This window comes from Meleagris gallopavo, chromosome 4, assembly GCF_000146605.3.
Source record: "Meleagris gallopavo isolate NT-WF06-2002-E0010 breed Aviagen turkey brand Nicholas breeding stock chromosome 4, Turkey_5.1, whole genome shotgun sequence".
Classification (NCBI taxonomy): Eukaryota; Metazoa; Chordata; class Aves; order Galliformes; family Phasianidae; genus Meleagris; species Meleagris gallopavo.
Window position 1 is genome coordinate 56,929,302 of NC_015014.2, and position 19,726 is coordinate 56,949,027.

Sequence of the window (19,726 nt, forward strand, 5' to 3'; positions counted from 1 at the left end):
GTCAGGATTAGCAGAGGATTTTTCAAAGACATTCGGAGTTTGGAGGTATTGTATTGCTGAAAGTCAGAAGATGAACAGGGCACTGGTCTGTTTGTTTGCCAGCCTCCAGGAATTAAGAACTGATCAGTCCTAGTCCATAAGGAGAAAAGTACACAGGTACAGTGAGATAGCCCAAGCCTTCTGCACTATCTAGATCCTGCTGGAAAGTTTCAGGACTGTTCACCTGCTCAGGGCCTTTACAGGAAAAGAAGAACTCAGGAATTTCACCTTTATGATTACAAGGATCAAGTCTGCCTGTGGTTCTCCATAGGTTCCATAGGTAAGAATATGACTCTGCAAGTTATGGAAAGAAATGATCTCTTTTAATGAAAAAACACTGTTAGTGAGATTTCAACTTAACTACCCTGATCTAATACAAGAAAGTCACTGAGGATTAGGAATCTCTCTTTTTAAATTAAGCATAGGAAAGACCACAAATAAATCCTTGTCAGTAAGGAGCAACTAGAAAAGAGCTGGTAGCAGTGTCTATTATTAATGTTTTCCAGCCCATGCCCTGAAGAAATCCCACTTTCTGCTGCTTACTCTCTGCCAAGCTTCAGCTGTTCAAGCTGAAATTTGACATGGCAGACATCACCCAAAGGGGGTCACAGAGCTCATCAAGGGAAGAAAAGAGACATAGACATGCTTTTACGTCTCTAATCACTGTTAGCTGTTGTGTAACCTTCGTGGTGATAGAACTAGTGACTTTCTGCTTATTATCTGTGCCCAGAAATCTTTCATTTCTTCTGCAGAAGAACCCTAACTTCATAAGCAGGACTGATCCCATCGGTGCCGTCAAGAACCAGAAAGCTAAACCATTTGCTTATAGGTCTTCAAAAAGATTTAATCTCTTAGGAAATAAGTTGTTGTCTGTATTTTTTAAAGAGAATTTGATTAATCTGCTTAAATTTGGGGCGTGGAAGATATGTGGGATGGTGACAATTCATTGAAAAGCTTCTTAAGGAAACCTGTGGGTGCTTAAACCCAAAACATGCTAGTGGACATCAATAGTTCTCCTATGCTGTAGCATGACAACAGCTGATTAGAAGTGCAAATACCTTAAAAAGACAATGAGTTTAATCTCATTCAAATGTAAATATCTACAACACAGATGCCAGTAACTGAACAAGTCACCTAGGAATCAATTTATGTTGTGTGGCACTTTCAAATAGCGATTCATCTGACCTATTTTACCTGCCGAAGAGGAATTGCACTGTTATGTAAAAGTTCCTGTTTCTCTCCAGTAAGATGGCTGTAAAGGGACTTAGATGTGGACCACTGCATAGCAGACATTGACACTGAGTTGGATGAATTTCACAGTTTGCTTTTGTACTGCGTGTAGACTTCTGATGAGTGTAATGCCAATGGGAATGAAGAAGAAAGCTGGCACTCCAGAATTCATGAGTTTGCAAAGACAGTGCTGCAGGAATAAATTCACTCTTACCCTCTGCTGGGTAGTGTGGAGCAAGAGTTTCCATTATGAGATGAATAAATATATTAAAGCTAAAGGTAGAAAGCTTCTTTAGTGTCTGAATTTGAAGAGGAAAATGAGCAGTGTGAAAAAGGTCTTTCTTACCTCCACAGTGGAACAAACCTTTCTAATTTTAATGTCTTATTCAAAATAAGGAATTAGTTTGCATATGGGGAGATGCAAGGCTGCTCTGATAGTAATGCTTCCTCCTTTATTATATGGCCCATGATGTTAGAGATGAATGTTGATGGTGAACCCTCTTGCCAATATTCCATTCCATGTTGTTGCTGTGTGACAGATGGCAGCAGAGGGGCAGTCTGACAAAATGGCTTCCGATATGGAAGTGCGGATGAAGGAAAGACGTGTCATTGAATTTCTCCATGCAGAAAAAATGGTACCCACTGACATTCATCAATACTTGTTGAATGTTTATGGAGACCAAATGGTGGATGTCAGCACAGGCAAGTGGTGGATGGTGCGTTCCAGCAATGGTGACAGAAAGTGAAATTCAAGCCACGTTCCAGACACATGCATATCTGTCACACCACAAAATGAAGAATGTCTTAGAATCATAAAATCATAGAATTGTTCAGGTTGGAAAAGACCTTCAAGATCATCAAGTCCAACCATGACCTAACCATACTACTCTAACTAACAACCCTCCATATTCATGGATGGTGACTCAACCACCTCCCTGGGGAGCCTATTCCAGTGCTTAACAACCCTTTCTGTAAAGAAGTTTTTCCCCATATCCAAACTGACCTTATCCTGGTGCAACTTGAGGCCATTTCCCCCCATTCTGTCACCTGTCACCAGTGAGAAGAGAACAACCCCACTCTCATTGCAATCACCTTTCAGGTATTTGAAGAGAGCAATAACATCTCCCCTCAGCCTCCTTTTCTCCAGACTGAACAGCCCCAGTTCCTTCAGTCTCTCCTGACAGGGCATATTCTCCAAGCCCTTCACAAGCCTTGATGCCCTTCTTTGGACCTGCTCCAGCACCTCAATGTGCTTTCTGTACTGAAGTGCCCAAAACTGAACACAGTACTCGAGGTGAGGCATCACCAGTGCTAAGTACAGGGGCAGGATTACTTCCCTAGTCCTGCTCACCACACCATTCCTGATACAAGCCAAGATTCCACTGGCCTTCTTGGCCACCTGGGCACACTGCTGGCTCTTATTCAGCCGACTGTCCATCAGTACACCAAGATCCCTTTCCATCAGGCAGCTTTCCAGCCACTCTTCTCTAAGCCTGTAGGGTTTCCTGGGGTGACTAAAAAGCAGGATCCAACACTTGGCCCTATAGAAACTCATACAGTTGGCCTTGACCCATCAGTCCAGTCTATGCAGATTCCTCTGTAGTGTCTTTCTACCCTCTGTCTTCATCTACCAAGGTCTTACCTCATTATGGCTAATTGTGCTGACTATGTTGAAAAATAGCATTTTGTGGCTGAGAATTTGCTCTATCAAATAGTGTTATTGGGCCATTTGAATCTGTTGTAGCTTCCATGGAAATAAATAGAAGGCATTACTTTTGGAGCAAACCATGTATATTTATATTAGCACTTATTGCCTTTGGAGTACTTGATTTACAATGTGAAAAAAACATTATTTTAATATCATATGTGATATTTAAAAGTATAGTAATGCCAAATACTTGTATTCTGGCAGCCGTCTGAGATTTAATTAGTAATCTTTTGTGTCAAAAGCTTGAGCTGGTACAGGCCCTCTCTGCCTATACCATCCTCTGCCAGAGGAGCTTTGGAATGTATGGGCCTTAGTACTATTTTGGCAGTTTCAGCCATATCAGATAATAGTAAAATATTGACCTATTCAGATTTTAATTTTAGTGTTGCCCCATTATGCTTAGATTAGAGGGGAAGAAATTAATTGTGGAGTTAATTTTCTCTTACTGTCTTGTACAAAATGTAAATGATGTCATATATCTGTACTTTATATGGTTTAAAAAGTAGTTAATTCTTTTTCAAGATTTATTTTTTAGTAGATGATATTCTTGAAGTTTATCAGAGCCAAATATTAAGGGTCAGAAAAACAAAATTTAAATGGAAGGAATTTTACATGTGAAGAGCTATATATAAAATAAAAGCATGTATGATAATTGAAATGGTTCTGGACAAGAGTTCCCAAATGCCAAGGACAGTTGTCACCTGAAGAGTCATGTATGCACTGCAGTCACACAATATTTGATACATTAAAGAATTTTGGAACAGTTTTCAGTGTACCCGAACATTATCCTTTATTAAGATAGTGGTTAGAAAGTTCGTACTATCCTTTTCTATCTTTGTCTCATTAATTTTATCTTTAAGACTTCTCTTTTATTCTCCCTGTAGACACAGTATTATGTTTTATATCTTAAACTTTTAGGAAATTGAAACTGAAATCAGTTCAAGAGAATTAAATTTAGATTGCTCAGTTTTGAATGACTGTATGATTCATTAGTGAAGAAATTTTTGGAAATGCTTGATATTATTAAGCAGTAAGTTAAGGACAGCCATGTAGTGAAGTAGAGAACTAGGTATCAGGAGATTTGGATTCACTGCTCTGCTGCAGGTTTTCTTTGCAAGCTGATGTAAAACTCTCTGTTCCCATCTGTATAACAGGAATAGTTATTCTTCCTCTGTCTGCATTGTCTAGATGTCCTGCAAGCTGCTCTTCAGAGGTACATTTGTTCCTCATCTGTAAACACTCCACAAGAGTAGAACATTTCAATATACTCTTTTTCCAGGCAGGAATGATTTTATTATGCATTTGAAAGAGTACCATGTAACACTGGGATATGAATCTGCCTGTAGCTCCTTCTGCTACAAAAATATAAGTGCTAATAATAACTAATGATATTAACAACTTTTAATTGTGCTGCACTTGTAAGATCCTTCCTACCGCTTTGCTCTGGGTTGAGGAACTCCCCATTGTCTACTTTAGCAATGGTAAATACCACAGTTGCACAATATCATTATTGTTCTAGTTGTTAGCAATTTATTCAAAGAACATCTTATGAGTGCAAATAAAGCAAGCAGGTGTCTGCACTGAGGAGTTTATAAACTACGTTAGAGATAGCACAGCAAGACATGAACAACAGAGAGGGAACATTGGAATTCAGTGCCTTTCATAGAGATACAAAGCATAAGGCTTTTTTGTTCTTTGTTTATTTCTTCCTGTTTACTTTCTTTTTGCTGTCATGGAGTCTAAATCTTGGTGGGTGGATGTGCAACTTTTGTGTTCTCCAAACACTGGGCAAAATACACTCAGCTGAGACCAAGATACATCAAAAGTCTTGAAGGAAATTAATCATGCAAGAAACAGAGTTTTGTTGGCAAAACCTTTAATAAAATGCCCTGACCTGAGGCAGAATCATCCACTGTGAAGGATACGGATCAATCATCACTTGAAAAAACAGAGGGGCAGATAAGTTAGGTCCTCATATAAAGATCATTGATAATAGCAGATTCCTACTAAGCTTTGGACCACATCCCTTTATTAGCCTATGTAGCCAAGAAAACAATTTTCTCTTTTCTCTTTGTAGATTGTTATCATCTCTTGTTGGATCTTGCTTTAGCTGAAACTGTGCTTTCCATGTGCAAATTTACAGGAAGAAGTAAAGGCATGTGAAGAGATTTCAACCTCCCCTGCTGTTAAGACCAACTCGTGCAACATGTCCTACTGCATCACAAAATTGAGCTACAGATGTTCTGAGAGACCCATCCATTGAATTAAACATCTGCTGGGAGCAATGAGGCTCATTCCTGATCAAGACTTTGATGTGCTCCTGTCTATCCATCTACTTCCACATACTAAATAAAACAAAGAAGATACTGGAATGAGAGAGCACGTAAGGCCAAAGGGTAGAGTCCAAGCCCACCACATTTTATAGAGACGTTGCGGAGCCTGCATAGGAGTCGAAGACAGGAGGGAGAAGTTGCTGCAAGCTATTTTCATTACAAGATTGCACACTAAAAAAGAAAATGCCACCCTAGAGCTTGGTGTTAACTTAGTTATCTTACAGACAACTCAATTTGAAGAAGAATTACAGTTTAGAAAGCAAAGAGAAGAATCTGTCACCTAGACTAATAGCAGTCAGAGTTTCTTCAAGGAAGAAAATGTTAGAGGCTAAAACTACTGCCAGATTCCATGGCAAAGCCAAATGCAGTGGGGAGGTTCTCCTGTGGTTCATCAATGAACTCTGGGTCAGGTATTCCGTTCCCCCTTTGTGTGCTAGTGGAATGAAAAATGAGTCACCCCTGCAGAAAGCAGCTTGGCCCTCATGCCAGGTGGTCTGATGACAGCACATTGCTGTGTAGGGCATGTTATACCTCTACGCTTTTCTTATCAAAATGTCAATACTTTCTCATTGCCTTTGAGTGTTCCTAGGAAAGTATATACAGGCTGCAGGAAATGAAAGTCATGAGATTGGAAGGGCTGAGATAGGTGCTCCCAGGAAAAGGCCTCAGGTGGAGACAGGAACTTTAGCAAGAGGACAAATGAGCTGTTAGTTACATACTTTTCAAAGCCTGCAGTTGCAATTTTGAAAGGCAGAAGTAGTAGTTCAGTGCCTGGTTCCCAGAGAGTTTTATGAAATCTGTTGAAATCAGAACAAACTAACAAGCCCACTGTCAACATGAAAAATGCAGCAGGTTTCCCTTCTTCTCCTCTGTACTTTGGCTTCCTGACTGGGCTTCATTTTGTGAGGTCTGTTGTCACTGCTTAGGGAAAAACTGCAAATTACCTACACACATTTACTTTTTTGTGGGTCAATAGCACTGCAGTGTAATGCTGCCCATTCTCAGTCTGTGACAACTTTGCCCCCATCCTCCCGCTTCAGCTTAGCTTTTTTCCCATTTTGCATAGGTCACATTGGGCTTTTGAAAGCAGGAGAAGGAAGCACTAAAGCTCAGTCTTTGGGCTTTTCCTCTGTCTAACTTGCCCTGTCACCACTGTGGCTCTGAGCTGCCCCAGGCATGGTCTCCATGGCCCTACTGCTGCAGTGAGTATAAGGCAGTGCTGGCTGTACAGCACCATTCCCCCAACTCCTGTTGCATATTGCTGTAACATTAGTAATTATAAAAATAAAATAAAAAATCCAGTGCTTCATTTTAAAATGTCATTGCTTGATTTAATATCACTGGGAGCTGACCTCCCACCATGGGTCTGTAGATGAAGCTTCCCAACATGCTCCCGCAGGGGCTGTGCTTTGGCACAGCTGGGCTGTGCAGAAAGGGAACGCAACCTCAGGCTCTGCTGCCTTCTCCAAGGAAACTGTGAGCTGCTTTTCTGAAAGAAAAGTGGAGATTGCATTGTACTTCATTGCCCGAAAATGCAGCCTGAATTTCAGGCAAGAGTGCATTGCACCAGATAAGTTGATTGTTTACATAAAATGCACTTTTTAAAGTAACTACCAAAAAAAAAAAAGTAAGGTGTGCAACAGCAACAGACAGCACTAGCAGCAATACAAAGCTGGTTACTAATGGGCTGGGATTTAGGCATTGTTTCAAGGTAAATTTGTATTCATATAGATGCACCAGGAAAGATTTTATATGAGAAAGTCAATGAAAAGAAAAACTCAAACTGATCACAGATGCTTACACGCTATTCTGCCATATCTGAATTTTATGTGTATGTTTGGTGGCTGATCATTTGGATAGAGACAAATTTGTTTTATTTCTTTCCCTGCAGCTTGTTCATTAAAATTCTGTTTTACTCCAGCAGCCAGCATTGTGCTGCATCCTGACATCGGCGCAGAGGGAAACTGCCACAACAGACACATGCCAGCCGTCCCTACCAATCCAGCAAACTATTGCTTCCCTGCATGGAAATATAGTATTTATCCTCTTCCTGGGGAAATAACAGATTCTGCAGCAAGACAATGGAACGCAGCTTGTTCATACATAGTGAAAGTACACATGTGGTAAACACAACAGCCTGATTTCCCTCTGCATCTCCTCGGTTTTGCACAGATGCGTACCAAAATGATTTCTACCGATCTGTTTTTTCTGGCAGCTGTAACATTGAGCTCTCATTCTGCCAACCTCCCACGTAGTTCCTGAGTCCCAGAAAGGTGGCTGGCCCCATGCTTGTTCCCACAGGGCCTGAGCAACGCGTGTCTTCCCAGAGAACCACATGCTGGCACCCTGTGAATTCCAGGGTGCGTATCGCTGCCTTATCTCTTGGATTAGTGCAGAAATTCCTCCGCAGCATTGAAATGCTGGCTTTATGCCAAAATTCCTAGATGCCTAAAATTAAGCTTTGAAGCCCAAGCTAAGCAAGGGCTTACGTACCGAAAGTGGACTTTAGATGGAATTCTGGCACCTGAGTGCCAAACAATCACAGAACCATTGAAAAATGTAATTGATCAACTATTTTCCATCCCTAGAGATACAGAACACCTGGGGATGCATTACTTTCTAACTAGAAGTTCTCCAGCTGCCTGAAGCTGTTTGAACATGCTGTCCAGAACTGGCCTAGAGCTGGCTTAAGTGGATATGCCAGAATTTAACTGGGGTCTCCGCAACCCTCACCTTGCAACTAAACACTTGTAAAACAGTAAATTTTCAGCAGTGTCTATGTATTGCAGCACAGATTTGCTGGTGTTCAGCACCTCTGCAGTGGAAACCATAAACTGATATCTCATTCTGATTCTTTTCTCCTTATCTAAACTTAATTTCATTTGCACTGTTGATGTATCAGTGCAATAGCTTAAGCAGTGAAAGTATCTGTTTTTAGAAAATGCTCAGCATCTATTGAATTCCAGCATCCTTCAGGCCTTAATGTTAGGCTACATTTGAGATGCAAAGGGGAATATTCACAGAAACTCTCTCTGCAGCAAGTTATGCCTTGTTGGCTTTCACATTGACTCAGTGTTTGCTCATTCAGCATTAGAGAGCCCATTATTTGGGCCCAGACTCTGATAGGTAAGGAATCAGAACAGGAGGAGATTTTGCGTCAGTGTGTGGGCTGTGAACGCAACGAGGTGATTAAATAGACACTGGCAGCAGAAGATAAAGTTAGCAATTATGAGGCCATTTCCAGGAACAGCCTGCTCAGAATAAAATTATTTTGCTCAAAATCAGCAGGTAAAAGTAAAAAAAGGCTTTCAAAGAGGTCTGCTGCTGCCACAAGATTGGGTTTTCTTTCCCTTTCCTTTAGAGTTGCCAGCTAAAAGGTTGCACAGATTCCCTTTGCACATATCTCAGTGATTATACTTAATATTGTTGCCCCTCTTTTCAGTGCTAGTAGAGCTCATGCAGAAGTTGGGCTGGAGAGTGATACTGCCTGCTCACAATGCCAAGGCAGCAGGAATAGGGAACTATAAAGATTCTTACACCTTCTCTTCCTGATGCTGTGAGCATAGCACAAATGGGCAACCGCCTGCAAGTGGATTAATACTGCCCTCCATCATATTTAGGACAAGGTGACTGAAGCCTCACCAGATAATCTGCTTGGGGCCAGCTATAAGGGGAAATGTGGAGGAAAAGGGTAAAGATCACAGCTTTCTTCCGTATGGGATGCCAGATTCTTAAAAGATGACAACTATTTTCAGTCATTCTTGACATGATTGGCTTAACAGTACTTTTCTCATAAGTGAAGATCAAATTCTTGCCATGCACATAAGCCTTCCACTCCTCTGCACTTTGCTTTGTTTAGGAAATATGCATACATCACTTTCATATTGCACAAGCTGGCTAATATTGATCAACGTGAGCTATTGAATATGCATTTATACCTGCTGAGAGCACTTCAGGTGCAGGGAATATTATGTTATGAGCCATAAATGCATGAATTTCCATTGTAAGAAGACTGATGTGACAGCTCACCCTCCTGTAAAGATTGTTACCTGTACAAGAACCTTGATCTCCTTACACATTTCCACTGAGATTGAAACAGTAGATATTTTGGAAGCTTTCTGAATCACCTGACTTTATAAGATTTTCTTACCAAAACAAAATACTTGAAGGATATCTCTGTTTTGTTAAGATTTTCACATTTTTTCTGCTGTCTCATAAAAGTAGATACATGACAAAATAGTCCTTAAATCCTTCTCTCTGCTATCAAGTCCATCCCTCAGAATAGATTCTTTCAGCAGGGAGACTACCAAATAACATGCAAATCCACTGAAGTGGTCTCAACTAAATATAACAGTATGGTGTGAGTGGGAAAAAATATACATATGTTCTCTTGCGCCTTTTGTGTAATCAGGGCCACAGGATTTTGCCAGTGCCTCCTCCATCCCTCCTACCCAGCTATACTTCAGGGTCCAACCTCAGTACTGTTCTGTCACTGTACATAATACAAGTAACACAATTTCTATAGAAGTCTCCACATAGAAAGATGCACCTAAACTCAGAGCCCCATTGCTGCAGTTAAAGCTTGAGACATAAAACCTGGACAGTAAACCTTCACAGTGAAGGCACCGACAAACAAGGCTGCAGTTATGTGGAATATAAGATGACCAAGGCATTTAGGTTCTACTCATTGTTAAAAAGACACTACAAATAAAATATATCCTGCGCACAAGTATTTTGCTCCTGTGTTTGTTTGGATGGTCTTTTTTTAAGGAAAAAAACAAAAATGTTTTAAAATCCATGCTGTGGGAGATGGGAGACTGTAGAGTCAATGACACCAATTCATGAATAAAAATTGAGGACACCTGTAATATCTGCGTATGCTTCTATTTCATTAGTGGACTTGCCACAGTGTGCAGGCATCCGTGTCATGACATAATTGCAGCATAATAACTCAAAGATTCACAAGAACAGTCCAGTGTGCAGATAGAAGACCCATGTTCTCCAAGAGTGTTTTTAACATGGAAGTAAGATATTTTCCATTTATGCTAAATAAACGATGCAGTAGGTTAGAGTGCTGAATTTTGTCCTGTGTGAACAAGTACAAAGATATTTCATACAAGCTTATTCTGACAAAATATAAAAAAGAACAAATGGTTCAATCTTTTCTACTAAGTACAGCTTGAGGCATATAATTAGCAATCTAGAGAGGATGATTGCGAGTGAACTGGCATGAAAAGTTACACTGTTATCACAGATGAAGTTGTAATATTTCATTATCATTTCATGATGCGTGAATTAATTGATATTTATTCACAGAGATGCACTAGAAATAGTGGTGCCTCTTATGATAATTATACATATTTTTCAATCTGGAGGACAAAAAAAAAATCTGCCTTAAATACTATGAGTTATGAGACATACTTTCAAAGAACAGCATAACTACCTGTATTTACCAAAAAAACTGCAGCTATGTGCATCTTTTTCGTATATTCATGATTCCAGTAGCTATGCATAAGTACACATGCATAGTGTTTGTGTCACATCATAATGTATCTAGGAATGTGAAAATATATCTCAGAAAGGAAAAAAAAGTGTTTGCCCTACCCCCTATTGAAATACAATCTCCCCTCAAGTGAAATTGCAAGAGTTATTTGCCAACAGTGAAGGTTTTATAGACTAAAAAAGGATGAAAAAAACCATTCCAGTTGTGTGGGTTTCCCCCTAAGGTTAATATTGCTGGATCCTATGGGTATAGTATCAGTCTTGGGATTTATATCTGTATTTTCTTAATTGCTAGAAGCAAATAGTGTGTTGAACAAAGCTGTGAGCCTGAATTCTTCTCAGCTGCTTTGTTAACCCTATGCAGACAGCCAAGCCTTGCAAACAGGAACATTTAGAAAGAGTTTTAGGAAATATCTGAATATTTTACCCTGTATACAGTTAATATGTATTGCCATGATGAAAAGAGATAGAATCTGTGTTGTGCATTGTTTGCCTCCTGAAACTAGAAGGTATCTCCTTCCTATGTTGTGAAATTTGATCTTCTAGGAATGAAGTGTGATTGGAAGGACAGGCACTAAAATTAGGAGGCATCAGAGACTATTCTAGTTTGGACACCAGAATGAGAGGGAACAAAGAAACTGAAGAGAGGAATATAAAATAGAGAATGAGGATTTCATTACTATTGGAGGTAAAAAGAATGGATGGCACTGAATATCCTGGATGCAAATGAAAACTGAAAGATTGTTCTCCCAAAGAAGATAGCCAAAAGGAACTGAATAGTCTTATAAATATCAAAGTACTGCTGAGTTTCAAGTGGAAAATGGAGAGGCTTTCTTTGAAGATTCAGATGGTCAAATGGAACAGAGAACTTTGTGACAGAAGCACAAGTCTAGCTTTCAAGGCCACCTGAAAGATACTGAAGCCTTTTCCAAGACTTCTTCATAGATTCAAAACTACTATGCTGAAAGCAATGGAAAGAAAAGCTTGTAAATGGGACTAGACAATAACAAACTATGCTGTTTTCTTTCGAGCCAAGTCTCATGACATAATTCTGGGAAGGCTTTCTGGGGCTGGAGGAAAAAGTCCCACTGCTGATACTGCACACTGGTGCAAATGACACTTCTGTATGTGATAACATATGGACAATTTGGAGGGTACTGGCAGTGAAGCAATTCACAATGATATCCTATCCTTGATGACTCTCAGATTAAACAACTGCATAGGCATATGATGTCAGATATAAAACAATGATGCTGCAGCACAAGAAGCAAGAACTGCAGTGTCCATTACAGCATGGAAAAAAATTTCCACTGGGAGAAAGGCTGGACAAAGGTATTAAACCATTAAAAAGTTAAGGTATCAGCACAAGAGCAGAAGAACAATATTTATTTAATGCCAAATTAAAGCAACAAAACAAAAATTTACCAAGACATCAGGTAATAACTGACTAATAACCAGGAAGAATTTGAATAGCTTGTTTAGGAGCATATACTACATTTAGTCACAGGTATTAAAATCCTGCAAGATGCAAATGATTGATAAGTTAAAACTGCAAGTTCTGTTTTGTGTGGGATGTTGTGGGAGAAGGGAAAGCATATTATAATGACCTCTCCCAAAGTTACTGATAAGGGTAAATTATCTTGAATATCTGTAGAACAAATTTCAAAAAACATTAAATGGGGTAATAGTTTGTGTCTGACATAGATCACTAAATCACACTATGGTACAGCAGAAGGGGATCTTTAAGATTCATCCCATAATGTACATGTGACAAAAAGGCATGCTGTGATGGGGAAATTCTGTTTCACTCAAATGTGATAAATTGTCAACTTTGACATTGCTGATGTATCCTTGTAAAATTTTTGAGGAAGAACATTGCTGAAATCCAAAAAGCAGGACAAAAACACAATGATTATAAATTTAAATGCTGGCCATACTGAGAGCCAAGTGTCTGCGACTTTGTTGCATTTGTCCTCTGCAAAGAGAACAAACTCCATCTGTTATGTATCTACTTAATATCTTAAAAGACCAATTTGTTATATGGCAAATATGAGCTGGATTGGTTTTATTTCATCATATCCTTCAAGAACCTACCTGAGGTAGAAAATTTTGAAAAGAAAGGGCCAATCTATCCATCAGGCAAAGCATCATGAAGCCCCTTAGCTGACAGCTGGAACGATTCAGACTAGAAAAAAAATGCCCTACTCCTTAATTTCTTGTCTCCTCCTTGGTTTCTGCTGTCATTAGGTTTAAGTGCAGCTTTGTGTAGCATAATGGAGGTATTAATCTGTAGGCAGGTGATACTTTGAATGGATATTACTACAGAGCCTTGTCGGTAGGTCACTATGAAAGAAATGCCTCCTATTTATTTTCATGGAAATTACTTGTACTTAAATCTATGCACGTACAGTTGATTGATGATGGTGATTTAAGCTCCTCCTTAAAGCAAAGAATACTTATTACTGAAACCTTTTCTCAGAGGTTTCATATCAGTCTACTGCTTATAAAGATTGTAGCAGAAATGCTAAGTCATGGCCTGATCCAGTGATTGAGCACCTGGTGGGAAAGCAGGGCCAACCTAGGGAGGTGCATGTAATGCATCTGAGTGACTAGAAGGGGTGGAGCCAGGATGCATCCCTTCCCAGATCTCATTTAAAGGTTGGCAGTGGTGGCAAGGGTAACTTGCTAGAGATCCCAGCCTACCTGAGGCCTTCTGAAGCCTAAGCAACTTTTTTCCTTTGTTCATCCATGGCTGCTGCATTTGAGCTTATCCTCACTTGCTGCAGCCTGGGACTCTGCTACCCCCTGTCATTGCTTTGTTTTCCATAACATTATAGTGTTACAATGGTATATGTGTATTTTTCTCTTAGCTCAACCAGGTTAGCTGCAAGACCTCACTTTCTGCTTCAGTGTTGCAGTGCACAGCTCCCTGTCCTATTGACAGTCCTTACTTAGGACAGTAGTTCTATCAATATAAGAAACTAGGAAAACATCGGAAGTTAATTCAGAAGAAAGAATATTTAAAGGCTGTGAGGTCTTGTAAAGATTATTTCCATGGAGAAACAAAATGAAATTTCATACCTTAACTTCCATTGCAGTATTTCTCAAGCACAGAAAGGAAGAAAAAAAAGTGTTCAACATCATTGTCTTGCCTTTCTGGGTTACAACGTGAAAAGAGAAAAAGCATGCATACTACCTGCTTTCCTTTTTATCTGCAGATCAGGAATGATATTTAGATAATCGCAATATCACAATTCTACACTACAGAACAACTTCCCAGGAGTTTTGGCATCCAAAATTTCATTTAGGCAGACAAATTTAACAGTGACCTGCTAGAGGCATTTAAATTAGGCACCAAAAGGAAACCCATATTAAAATTCCTCATGGCAGCATAATTTTCTGTCATTTAACACAGATAAAGACTGTCCAAGTCTTGAGAAACTTAAAGCTCTACGTTAGCTGTGATGATTTCTCAGAAAATGCATTTCTACTTATCCCTGAGGGCACTCTAAGGGCAAGTATGTCCCTAGTAGAAAGAGAAGAGGCTGGCTGACAGCTTTTCAAAAGCTAGTTACCCTGTGGTTGTAATCCTTCCTTTGAATGTATTGAACAGAGATTTGATTCCAAGAACTGCCTAATTCAGTGTTGACTAAGTGGTTACTCTGGTTACAATGCTGAATCTGAAGTTATTGCCCAAGAATCTGTTGGAAATCCAAGCGTAGTTCTTACTTCTTGAAACTAGATTACTTATGTATTACTTTTGTATTAAGTTGTTGTTGAGCAAGAGGTACTGTTACTCATGCTGTAGCTCATTGCTGACATAAATTGTAGCATTTGTTATCAAACCAATCCATTTATTGCATAAGATATCACAGAGGCCATAAATACAGGTGCCTGTTTCTTGGGTGGATTGTCATCTTTCATATCCATTTTGCACTCAAGATGGAATAATGTTTGAGTTGAAGCTTTACAGCTGCAGATCTTTATCATATCCTATCTAAGCAGATAAATACAGCCAAGTCTTGTCAGCTAGTATCATTATTTTATTCCGCATTCCCTGATACCTAGCATATTTCTACTAACATATATAAATCATCAAGAAAACAGAGATGAGAAATACATGAGATAGTATAGTCATCAAAACACATCTACTCATTTAAAGAAGTACCAAGACTATTCAAATCATGCTGATAGATATTTGTCTAACATGTTTTATAAACTTGCTTTTAAAAAGTGTAAATGATGTTTTCCAAACTATTGCAGTTGTTAATGTGCTTGCCTCTTCTCCTTCCCTCTTTCTTGGACTGGAAGCCCAAAAGTGGACACTGTACTCCAACTGCAGCTTTATCAATGACATGTACTAGGATGAATCTTTCAATTCTACTAGTGTTCCTTGTGCACATTAAACAACCTAGTGATACTGCTTTTTTTTTTCTTTTTTTTTCTTTTTTTAAATGACATTTTGGGCTTGTTGCTCACTGTTCTCATCACATCCTCGTCTCCTGAACAACTTTCTAGCCCACTGGTCCTCATTATGTATTTGTGCAGTTCATAATTTTTTATAAGATATAAAACTCTGTACTTGTCCTTAATGAATGAATCTCATTTTTTTCAAGATATTTCTTCAACTTATCAAGATAATTTTGCACTTTAATTGTGTTCTTCAATCTAATTACAGCCTGGCCAGTTCTGGATCATCTGAAGATTTAATAAATTTCCACTCTTTTCGTCCCTATTCCTTTATCCAAGATCATAAAAGGAAATATTAGCTAGGTCCAGGACAAACTGGCTGAAATCTACTTACACATCTTTCTATTCTGACATTAAATTTAAAACAGTTTTGAATCCACCCCGTAGCAGTTTCATTTAGTTTTCTGGACTTGCTTATAAAAGTTTTATGTGTAGCTGTATCAAAAGGTTTCCTAAGATTCATGGCATTTATCATTATTTCTTATCCTTTCAACCTGTTAAAAGAGTTTGACACTATTTTTTTCTTGCAGATGCAAATATACTAGGGTTCATAAGCCTGGAATAAAAGATGGCTGAAGTCTATAAAATCCTAAAAGGTGGGACAACAGTATTAAGTGAACAATTGTTCCTTGCCACTGAAGGCAGATAAATGTCTTCTGAGATTTTGAGGTCTTAGCTGGTTTCCACATGTCTCTCAGCTGGATACTCACATTTCCATATTTGGAGCTACTTCTACTCTTATTTCCCTCATCTGCACTGACATCACTGAGGTATTAATATTTCTTTAATATTTCTTTACAAAGACCTCCTGGTGATAAATAAAATTTCATAACTCAAAAGATTAACAAAATAATACAGGTTTTCTTCACTTCATCCTAATTACAGTAAATATACTACTTGAGCAGAGAATTACTTATTTACACCAAAGTTTCCTGAGCCAGCAACGTTTACCAGACAAGACTGGGTTTTTTACCAAGGTCTAAAGAACTGTTTTCTGCTCAGTACTATCTCTGATTGAAGAGGTTTGCTCAGATTCCCATGAGGGCTACACAACCAAGATGAAGGCTAGCAAGCAGCAGGTATGAGCAGGCTACAGGCACTGTTTGGTTTATATCAGGAAGTGAATATTTGAGAGTAAATATAAGTGGAGGAGAAGTATGGCTAAATGAAGCTAGAGGCTATCTATCTCAGCATTGGTTGAGGTGAAAAAGGATTTATGGACAGGTTTTAAATGATGCTTGCATTATATACTGTGGGAAGACATGGGAAATATCAAGCTTAAATTCATGTGTTGGTGACAAAAACAATACTGCTCAAGGGTTATATATTCATGTATATTCAAAAGAATCAAAGGAGGGAAAAAAGTCTTTTAATGGGGAGAGCAGTCTTTCACTGAATACAAGCCAATAGGAACAAGGTTGTCACCAGAGAAGTTTAAGATGGTGCTTCATTTTATCTTTCATGTCTCAAGTGTTTCCTGCTGCACTGAGGCTTGTAATCTTTAAATAGAACCTTTCAAGGAGACTATCACATGGCTTGTTTTGTTTGACCACATAATGCAATGACAACCAGGCTTGTACAACTTCTAGGCGTTGCAGACAGAGAGCACAGAAATGATATTGCTACCACCACAAATTATTTTTCTACCAGTTAGATTCCATTCTGTTTTGACTTATAATCTACTACTGTAATCATGCCCTAAGATAAGTCTTGGATATACAAAGGTTTGTAAGAGAGCAACATATCTTATTTTCTCTTCTGTTTGTTATTAATAATCTGGAGTCCTGGAAGAAGACAGAAACATGTCCAAGGTATTCTGGGGAAAAAATAGGATTTTTTTTTTTTCAGATATTATTTATCAAGTAAAATTGATTATGTTAACCAAAAATTTAATAGGAATAACTTCCTTGAAGTCTACCAGAGTAACTATTTAGACTATTTATGTTCTGTTCATAAGAATTTTGAGAAATTATTATTATGAAATACATGAGACCAAGAATTATAGCCCTTTATTTGTTTTTTTTCTGTCAGACTCATATTCCCATTAGGGTCTTGTTACCTATGCCATGACAACAATATTCTAATTTATCTATTTCTCTCTTTTCTGGTAATGAATTAACAATGATGGGAACCATAGCAAGTGAAGCAAAAACTTCATTAAGCAAGAACAATTTTTCAGTTAACATTGTACAGTGTGAAATTGCTTTGAGTAACTAAGTCTTCCACAGAGTGGTCATAACTAGAACAAAGAAAGCAGTTAAGCTGAACCCCAGTGTAAAGAAGTCTGTATTCCAAAATGTAAGATGATAACAGGTTTTCTCCTTAAGTATAATCATCAAAGATTGTCACTGAGTGGCAAAAAGCACTTAGTAAATTTAAGATTTCAAGAAAACACTTGGCAGCAGTCATGGTGACTCATCCTGAAACATTATCATAAGCCAACAAAAACAGCCAACACCATCAAAACTTTATATTAAAGTGAATTTCCAGCTGAAATGAATGCAATTTGAATGAACTATTTAAAATTTAGCCAGAAAAGCATCTGTTCCATCACTCTGTTTTTGAGGTCACCAATAAACTATGGTGCCACAAAAAGATACAGGAGTGGACATAAATATTGAGTATCACGTCTTAAGCTTCGAAGATAATTTTCCTCTTCTAAATGAAATCTCATTCAACATGTGAAGGTGGAGGCTTACCTATTCTTGCAAAAAGGCTGGGGTTAATAAGGTATGACAAAATGTTAATGACGTCTCTAGCAATGCATTCTTCAAGAGCTATTTCAAAAGATAAAAGAACCCAAAAGTTAATTAATAGTGAGGGTAAACATCCTACCCCAAAAGATCTGCTTGTACAGGCTTTCTGTAAGCTACACAAGAGTTTATTTATTGAAGCACACAAACTGAAACAAGAGGAATGTAATTAACCTGTCATCTGTAGAGAAAGAAATACAGGAGGGCAGAAAGTGTCCAGCAAGTTCTTCAAGTACACTATGAACACTTTTTAATATATATTTGAAAGATAAGGAAAGCATTCTCTTCTAATTAATAAGGCCAAGCTAATTAAGAATGAGATGAAGGAAAGCAACTTAGTGGAAGTGACCATAAATCTGGAGTGCTTGTGATGCATAGGAAAGTGAGAAGAGAGTGGCAAAGCAAAAATATTTTGAATTGGAGGAAGAGTGAATTAAATAAGCTCAGTAACAGGAGAGATATTAGGCTACAAGGACCAAGTCTAAGAACACATACACAAAATGAAATATGAAGAAAAAGATGCATGGAAAGCTAAGAAAACTTACAGAACAGAGCATAACCAGTGGTAAACATCCAAGTGAAAGTGTAAGTAGAGGGCATGTGTGTAGCCTGCCAGGGTCTAGTGACAGGAGGTCAGGTGCAGGATCATGAAACAGGTATACTGTCTTTATAGTTCATAAAACAGCTCTTCAATAATTCATCATTGTAGTTTTACAAATGTTTTCATAGTATTAGCATCCTAAGTATTCTCTCGTGAAAGTTTAACCAGTTGTCTTAGAAAACAGTGTCTGTTTCTGTTTGCCTTGAATTTGTATTCCTTTTTGTATTGTGAACTGAAAGTATTTAAGTTTTACATGTGATATCCCAGTCATGGGATCCATTTTAAAGTCTGTTAAGAGAAGTCCTATATGTATTAATTCGATGTCATCACAGCAGTATAAACTGAATTTCTACAGATGTCAACAGGAAAATCCAGGAAGTTTGGCTAGGTGGTTTTTGGGAAGTGTAGTACTGGTAAATGCTGTTCTTGCATTAATGTTTATAGTGCTGTAATTGTGCTTAATTAAAGAACACTTCCTTAAGTTACAAGCACGATAAATGTGTGAAAACCTGAAGATCAAAATGTTTAAGATAACAAAGCAAATTGTCAAGTATTTAGTGGCTTCCACTGTCCAAGTACACTGCAAAAGAATTTTAAATAATCGTTATTTACAACGTCTATTGTAAGAAGACTGAAAGATTTAAGCAAGAATATGGTCAATATAGAATATATGTAATATAAATCTATGATTGAAATGAGATCAATATAGAATTATATACATACATAATTTTGAAGTGACTTCTCACAGGTTGTTTTTTTTTTTGTCTCTGATATGGCCCTTAAAAATGCTATTATTTATTTTTCAAGGAATATACTATGTAATATTCAAGGTTTACGTCATCTTTGAAATAATCTGTAAGAACTGCACTGAAGTCTCTGTCTCTGAAGTAACAAATAAGCTTTGAGTTTTAAAAGTCAAGAATATCTGTAGAGAATTCTGGTAGAAATGAAAACGTTAGAATTCAAATAGAATTCCACTAAGAAGCTTCATAAATACGAAGGTTCAGCCAGAGAAGCCATGACAGTTTGTAAGATGAATAGCCGACACTGTCTGCCCACTACTTATCTGAGAAATGTTGCATGGATTCAG

At 38.2% G+C, this 19,726-nt stretch overlaps 2 long non-coding RNA genes across 3 annotated transcripts in view; one reads left to right on the top strand and one right to left on the bottom strand.

The window, feature by feature from the left end:
- LOC104910820 overlaps positions 1-10,155 on the top strand; it is a 25,553-nt gene extending 15,398 nt beyond the window's left edge. Inside the window, exon 3 of the long non-coding RNA XR_793449.3 lies at positions 5,121-10,155. This is a non-coding gene — a long non-coding RNA (uncharacterized LOC104910820). The remainder of the gene's footprint in view (positions 1-5,120) is intronic.
- LOC104910819 overlaps positions 1-19,726 on the bottom strand; it is a 46,627-nt gene that overhangs the window by 15,801 nt on the left and 11,100 nt on the right. The gene's annotated exons all lie outside the window — the stretch shown is intronic.